The sequence below is a fragment of the Mustelus asterias genome, unplaced genomic scaffold, assembly GCF_964213995.1.
Source record: "Mustelus asterias unplaced genomic scaffold, sMusAst1.hap1.1 HAP1_SCAFFOLD_145, whole genome shotgun sequence".
In the NCBI taxonomy this organism is placed as follows: domain Eukaryota; kingdom Metazoa; phylum Chordata; class Chondrichthyes; order Carcharhiniformes; family Triakidae; genus Mustelus; species Mustelus asterias.
In genome coordinates, this window is record NW_027590170.1 from 47,201 (window position 1) to 55,150 (window position 7,950).

At 45.0% G+C, this 7,950-nt stretch overlaps 1 protein-coding gene and 1 pseudogene across 1 annotated transcript in view; one reads left to right on the forward strand and one right to left on the reverse strand.

Moving 5' to 3' along the window:
* Positions 1-7,950, forward strand: part of LOC144484934 (uncharacterized) — a 72,507-nt gene that overhangs the window by 10,565 nt on the left and 53,992 nt on the right. The window lies entirely within an intron of this gene.
* LOC144484927 (uncharacterized) lies at positions 1,727-7,393 on the reverse strand (annotated as a pseudogene).

The window sequence follows — 7,950 nt, forward strand, 5'->3', positions numbered from 1 at the left end:
TGGAATAAACTGCCTGGGAAGGTAGTGGAGGCTGGAAACGTAACAACCTTTAAAAAGTATTTGGATGAGCACTTGAAATATTATAGCATTCAGATAAGGATATGGGACAAGTGCTGGAAAATGGGATTAGCATGGGAGTTAGTGGTAGCTATTGGTGGTGCAGACTCGATGGGTCGAAGGGTGTTTTCTGCACTGTATGACTATGACTGTAAATCTCACTCAGTCTCTTTCACTCGAACAGTCTTTGTCTCTATCTATTTCCCTCTTTTGGTCTTTGTTCTATTTGCTCACTGTCTTTGTGCAACTAAATTTCACTGGATTGATTCCTGAGATGAGGCGGTTGTCCTTGGAGGGCATTCAGTGGGATGAGTCTGTCCTCTCTGAAATTCACAACAATGAGAAGTGATATAATTGAAAAGGGAGGGAAAAGGAAGGATCAGGAAAGCAGCAAACACTTGATGTTGTTCCAGGAAAAGTGGGGTCTGGTGGTGTGGATGTCAGGTTTTACACAGCACACGGTCAGCCTGTGGATTCACCCAGGATGAAGAATCTCTGAATGATTCTGTTCAAATCACCCAGAGAGGAACCTTTGAGACAAACCACCTAAGAAGGAGCAGCACATAAAGATATCCAAACACAGAGATCCAAACACACTCTCTCTCCCCGTCTCTTACACAGAAATGGGCAAACATAGAGACACACCCACAACCAGACAGACATCTTCATTCATAGACACACACCCACACAGATAATTCCAGCCCTATCACGTGGAGAATACAGCCCATTCTGACTAATACTGGAGATGAAATAACAGTGTCTTTACAAACCACAATGTTTGAGAAATTTAAGTAACCATTACCCTCCAGGGACTGTGAGAGTTCTGATTACCCATTTCCACTCCTTTCTCTAAACTTGAGTCTACGTTGAACAACATCTGGAACAGCAGCAATGACAAATCACGAACACTGAGCTGCCTCTTGTCAGCCTGGGTGAAGAGCCCTGCTGGGGGATAGTGTAAATTACAGAACAACATCCCTAGGTAATCAGTGTCTCTTGGTTCTGGAATTACAGAAGATGCTAATTCCCCTCACATTGATGGTCCAGTTAATGAAGAGAATTCTAAGACAGGTTTCAAGCATAAAGAATATAATGTTGTTTTGACTCTGTCATCCTGGCCTCATTCATTACTGCTCCAATGTCCTGGGAAATGTGCTGCACCACATCCAGCAGGTACCACAGACACTATTCATCTTTTTCAAAATGTGGATTCGAATCCAGGTCCCCAGAACATTAGCTGGGATTCTGGATTAATAGTCTATCGATAATACCATTAGGCATCGCCTCCCCCAAATTTGTTCCCTTTGGAACAAAGAAGCTGAAATGGAGATTTCATGGATCTGTTCAAGATTATCGGGGTGGGGACGGATGGTTTGATAGAGCAGGTCGGGAGAAACTGTTCCACTGATGCGGGTCAGTAACCAGAGGACTGGGATTGAAGATAATTAAAGAAAGACAGACTGGCATTAATATCGCACATTTCCCGACCAGCAGGAATCACAATGAGATCATTGTTATAATGAAGGCTGAATGGCCGAATGCTGCTCCTACGGCTTATGGTCTATTCCTTAGTTCCCTCGAAACGGGGATAATCCCAGCCTCCCAAATGAAGATGCAGTCATTCAAAAATTAAAACAAAGTTGATTTTTAAAATGTTTTAAATCCAGAATACTAATATCTAAATCTGCACTGGATATTGTTAACATCAGACCCCAATAAATATAGTTCAGTTCTGGATGTGATTAACAGCAAACTCCAATCTGGCTGGTGTGTCAGCACGTTGGATGACTGATTGAATCCTTTCCCACACTTGAAGCAGATGAATGGTTTCTCCCCAGTGTGAACTCGCTGGTTTACAGTGAGAGGAGATGATTGTCTGAACTCAGTCCCACAGTGAAAGCATCCGAACGGACTCGAGTGTGAACCCGTTGATGGGTCATCAAGTTCCCAAAACTTTTAAAGCACTTTCCACAGTCTGGGCATTTAAAAGGTCTCTCGTCAGTGTGAATCCGTTGATGGCAGATCAGGTTCGAAGAGTTAGCGAATTTCTTCCCACATTTGGAGCAGGTGAACGGGTTATCCTCAGTGTGAATCCGCTGGTGTGTCAACAGTTCTGTTGATGTAATGAATGCCTTCTCACACTCAGAGCAGGTGAATGGTCTCTCTCCAGAGTGAATTCGCTGGTGAATCAGAAGGTGAAACGACCGGCTGAATTTCTTCCCACACTCGGAGCAGGTGAATGGTCTCTCCCCAGTGTGAACTCGCTGGTGTGTCACCAGGTGGGTTGACTGAGTGAATCCCATTTTGCACTCGGAGCAGGTGAATGGTCTCTCCCCAGTGTGAACTCGCTGGTGTGACACCAGGTGGGTTGACTGAGTGAATCCCATTTTGCACTCGGAGCAGGTGAATGGTCTCTCCCCAGTGTGAACTCGCTGGTGTGACACCAGGTGGGCTGACTGAGTGAATCCCACCTTGCACACAGAGCAGGTGAATGGTCTCTCCCCAGTGTGAATTCGCTGGTGTCTCACCAGGTGGGACAACTGAGTGAATCCCTTCCCACACTCGGAGCAGGTGAACGGTCTCTCCCCAGTGTGACACCGTCGATGAATTTCCAGCTCTGATGGGGAACTGAATCCCTTGCCACAATACTCACATTTCCACAATTTCTCTCCGTTGTGACTGCATTTATGTTTTGACAGGCCAGATAAACGGCTGAATCCTCGTCCACACACGGAACACGTGTACAGTTTCTCCCCACTGTGAGCGGTGCTTTTTCCTTCCATGTTCAAAATCCAATGATACGCATATTACGATAAATTGGGCGACTCTGTCTGATCCTGATGTGATGTTTGGTTTCAGTTTTCCGACTGCAAATCCTCACCTTTGAATATGCTGTGAAATTGATTTAAAAAAGAAAAAAAGAGAGTGAGAGAGAACCCACAAAAACACAAAGGCAGGTTGTGAAATTGAGCTGAATGAATCTGGTAATTTGTGGGGCCGGCACTGGGAAAAAGAGACCAAGAAAACTGATGGATTGTCACAAAAACCCAACTGGTTCACTAATGTCCTTCAGGGAAGGGAACCTTTGAGCCAGTCTGAACCTATACAAGACCAGAGCTTCAATGTGAAGAGGCAGCGGATGGGCGGGATTAAGAGATGTGGGAGGAGAAGAGGTGAAGGAGTGGATACATCTACAACCAGACAGAAACTCCCAAACCCTCAACCTCCACCATTTAGAAAGACCAGGTTCACAGGTGAATGTGAACATCATCACCTCAAAGTCACACAGCATCCCGACTGGACTGAGATCCTGTCCTGGATTAGGAGAAGTTTCCTCCATTTAAAGAGTGAGAAACATGAAACAATTGTCTTCAGTCCACGCTACAAACTCCACCCCGTGGACACTGACACCATCCCACTCTGATGCTGAAGCAGGCTGTTTACAACCAGGTTCAAATATTTATTTTCTAAGTCTGACTTTGCAGGGTCGACAAGGCTGTTTCCCGTGCCAAGGCCTATGCCTGGTCTGCCCATTTCCATACCTTTTTAGTAACCTTGTTAAAGTTGGGTATAACTGAGTGGCTTGCTGTGTCATATCAGAGGGAATTTAAGATTCAACCACATTGCAGATCTGGAGATACATGTAGGCCAGACCAGGTGAAGATGGCAGATTTGTTTTTCCCTAAACAGCACTAGTGAACCCAATGGGCTTTAATGATAATCAATAATGGTTTTTTGCTCATCATTAGCTTTTCAAATTTAAACTTTTATTAAATGTAAATTCCACCACCTGCCGTGGCAGGATTTGAACCTCGGTTCCCAGAACATTACCCTGGGTCTCACCCCCTCGATGCCCTTCCAACCACACACCTGTCCCATCTCCAAGAATGGGTTTCCATCGGTGAGGGGGCTGGGACCTCACACTGCATACTTCTTTGAAAACATGTATTGATATCCTCATAGCTATTTCTAAAATTATTAAAATGGGAGAAATAGCTGAATCTGTGTGTGTCTCTGACCCCTGAACAAATGGAGCAATCTGGGAGACACAAAGAAACTCACACCTCATTCTCCCAAAAGCGACATTTTGATTCTGGATCATGTGAAACACAATTGTTCTCTGTGATCTCTGCACTGTAAATCTTTCCTTTCTCTGTCCATCTTCTATGTATGAATGCATCCATCATTATGAAGTGCTTCGAAAGGTTAGTCATGGCACAAATCAGTCCGGCCTCCCAGACTGCCTGGATCCACTACAGTTCACTACTGCCACAACAGGTCCACAGCAGACACCACCTCCCTGGCCCTGCACTCAACCCTGGAACCACCTGGATAACAAAGCACCTATTTCAGACTCCTATGTATTGATTACAGCTCAGCCTTCAACACCATTATTCCTACGAAACACATCTCCAAATTCCGTGGCCTGGGGCTTAGCTCCTCTCTCTACGACTGGATCCAAGACTTCCGAACACACAGACTGCAATCAGTAAGAATAAGCAACAACACCTCCTCCACAATCATCCTCAACACCGGTGCCCAACAAGGCTGTGTCCTCAGCCCGTTACTATACTCCTTATACACCTATGACTGTGTGGCCAAATTCCCCCGCAACTTGATTTTCATGTTTGCTGATGACACCACCGCAGTGAGTCATTTCTCAAACAATGATGAGACAGAGACAGGAATGAGACAGAGAATCTGGTGAACTGGTGACAATAATCTCTCCCTCAATGTCAACAAAATGAAGGAGATAGTCATCGACTTCAGGAATCGTAAAGGAGAACATGCCCCTGTCTACATCAACAGGGATGAAGTGGAAATGGTCGAGAGCTGAGTTTCTAGGCGACCAGATACCAACAACCTGTCCCGGTCCCTCCATGCCAATGCTACAATTACGAAAGCCCACCAATGTCTCTGCTTTCTCAGGAAGCTAAGGAAATTTGGCATGTCCGTTATGACTTTCAACAACTTTTATAGATACACCATAGAAAGCATTCTTTCTGGTTGTATCACAGCTTGGCGTGGTTCCTGCTCTGTCCAAGAACGCAAGAAACTACAATGGGTCATGACCGAAGCCTAGTCCATCACGCAAACCAGCCTCCCAACCATTGACTCTGTCTACACTTACCGCAACCTCAGAAAAGCAGCCAGTATAATCAATGACCCCACACACCCCGGACATTCTCTCTTCCAACTTCTTCCATCGGGAAAAAGATACAAAAGTCTGAGGTCCCGTACCAATCGACTCAATAACAGCTTCTTCCCTGCTGCTGTCAGACTTTTGAATGGACTTACCTTACATTAAGTTGATCTTTCTCTACACCCTAGCTATGACTGTAACACAACATTCTGCACTCTCTCCTTTCTTCCTCTATCTATGGTATGCAAGAAACAATACTTTTCACTTCATACTAATACATGGTGGCACAGTGGTTAGCACTGCTGCCTCACAGCACTGGGGACCCAGATTCGATTCCCGGCTTGGCTCACTGTCTGTGTGGAGTTTGCATATTCTCCCTGTGTCTGCATGGGTTTCTTCCGGATGCTCTGGTTTCCTCCCACAGTCCAAAGATGTGCAGGTGAGGTTAATTGGCCGTGCTAAAATTCTCCCTCTGAACAGGTGCCAGAGTGTGGCGACGAGGGGATTTTTACAGGACCTTCATCGCAGTCTGAATGTAAGCCTACTTGTGACTAATAAATAAACTTTGTGTGACAATAATAAATCAAATCAAATGGCGCAACATTGAGTTTCCACATTTGGAGTGTCTGTGAGTAAACTAAAGTTAATTCTCACTTAGAGTCATAGAGGTTTACAGCATGGAAACAGGCCCTTCGGCCCAACTTGTCCATGCCACCCCTTTTTTTAAACCCCTAAGCTAGTCCCAATTGCCCGCATTTGGCCCATATCCCTCTATAGCCATCGTACCCATTTCCTTCCCTAAAGGACATTAGTGAACATACATACGGATGTATGAATTACGAGCAGGAGTAAGCCTTGAAGTATTGGGTCGTATGCCACTGCTTATAAAGGACGAATCAAATCAAAAACATCTTTCTGGTCACAGACAGATGTGAGATGAGAAATCAATGTGGAATAAGTTACCTTCCGCCCCTCCTGTAGATAACATATCCCCCTAACATGGCTCACCCTGGCCCTGTCTTAGTGTTGTTTCTGAAAATTTCATGCATTCCCTCCTGACTTGACTGGACAGCCTCATCTATTCATTACCAACTTGAGTTTCGCTAAATCCCTGTCTCAGCTGAGGTTTCTAGAACTTTCATTCATTCCTTTATTTTCTTTAGACTTGACTGTCAGTGTCCCTCATTTAACCCATGAAAAACGTTGCTGTATATAAACCCCTGTCCTCTGCATCAAGTCCCACACACTCACCCATCACCATGTCCTCACCATGGGGCTGCAGTGGTTAGCACTGCTGCCTCACAGTGGGTTCAATTCATGGCTTGGGTGACTGTGTGTGTGGAGTCTGCACATTCTTCCCATGTCTGCATGGGTTTCCTCCCACAGTCAGGAAGGCTTGCTGGTTAGGTGCATTGACCCGAACAAGTGCCGGAGTGTGACAACTAGAGGAATTTTACAGGAACTTGCAGTGTTAATATAGGCTAAGCCTACTTGTGACACTAATAAATAAAGTTTAAAACACTGACCCACACAGGCTCCCAGTTAAACAACTCAATTTAAAACATTGCATCTTTTTTTGCAAATCCTTCCATGACATTATTGTTCCGTATTTCCAGTCACACAGATGTTTGAATCTTTTTCTACAGACACACTTACAATCAGGTTCTGATGAATGGAGTGACTCTGGCAGGTTTTGATCTGATGTCTGGTTTGAGTTTCCCTTCAAATTTTGTCGTCAAATTTCCTGTAAAAAAAGATCATCACTGTCAGTCAAGAATAGAAATTAAGTGAGAAATATTTCTCTTGGGTTGAGTTTTGTGTGTGTAAATCCTCCCCTTCTAACTCCCTGTAAAAGGAGTTTCCAAAGTCCATCCCTGTCAGTCCAGGAGAGAAATTCACAACATTCTCTCCTCCTGCTGACAGGGAGCAGCGCGCATGCGCGCTATTGCCCATCGCTCCGAGAAAGATGGTCTCCGTCAACTCGGGGCCTCCAACTCGGCATCTGCGGTCGCGGCCCCGAATGGTTGGAACGCGGCACTGAGCAGTTATTATTCGGGTTCTCCTGTCTCCACTGGGTGCTTATGAAGCCCCCCCCATCCACCCCACCGCCTGCATTACCCTCCAGAATAAGCCGTTTCCCTGGAAACCCGGAGCCGATATAACCGCCCTGCTGCTACTGCGGCAGCAACATCCACTGCGCATGCACTTTGGATCTACAATGCGCGTGCGCAAAGTCTGTTGTAAGGATAGATCATATTCTGATTCACTGTGAATGCTGGGTAAGATAGCCACCATTGAAGTATGTTATTGCATATTAAAAAATTATGTTTTGTGATTCAATTACAACTGAAGCCAAAGCACCAAGGTATAAAATGCAAATAACTAATACAGCAGCTAATGTCAACAGGCACCACAGCTCTGTCCTGAGTTTAATTAATAGCGGAACAAACGTCTACATCTGAAGATGAACTCCTTGGAGTGTCAGCTGGTGTAACAAACTGATTGATTTACCATCCACCCCCTCTCCACACACACACACACACACACACACGGACTTGAAAATAAGAATGAACTCATGGTTGATCAAATCCTTTGAACTTTTAAATATGTTAACAGAAGGGGAAAATGAATAAATCCATTTACACACACAACATACCTGAATGGTCTCTTTCTGGTGTGGCTGTGCTGCTGTAAATAGGATAACTGACCACTTACATTCCAGAACTGACTGGGTCAGCACTGCCCTATTT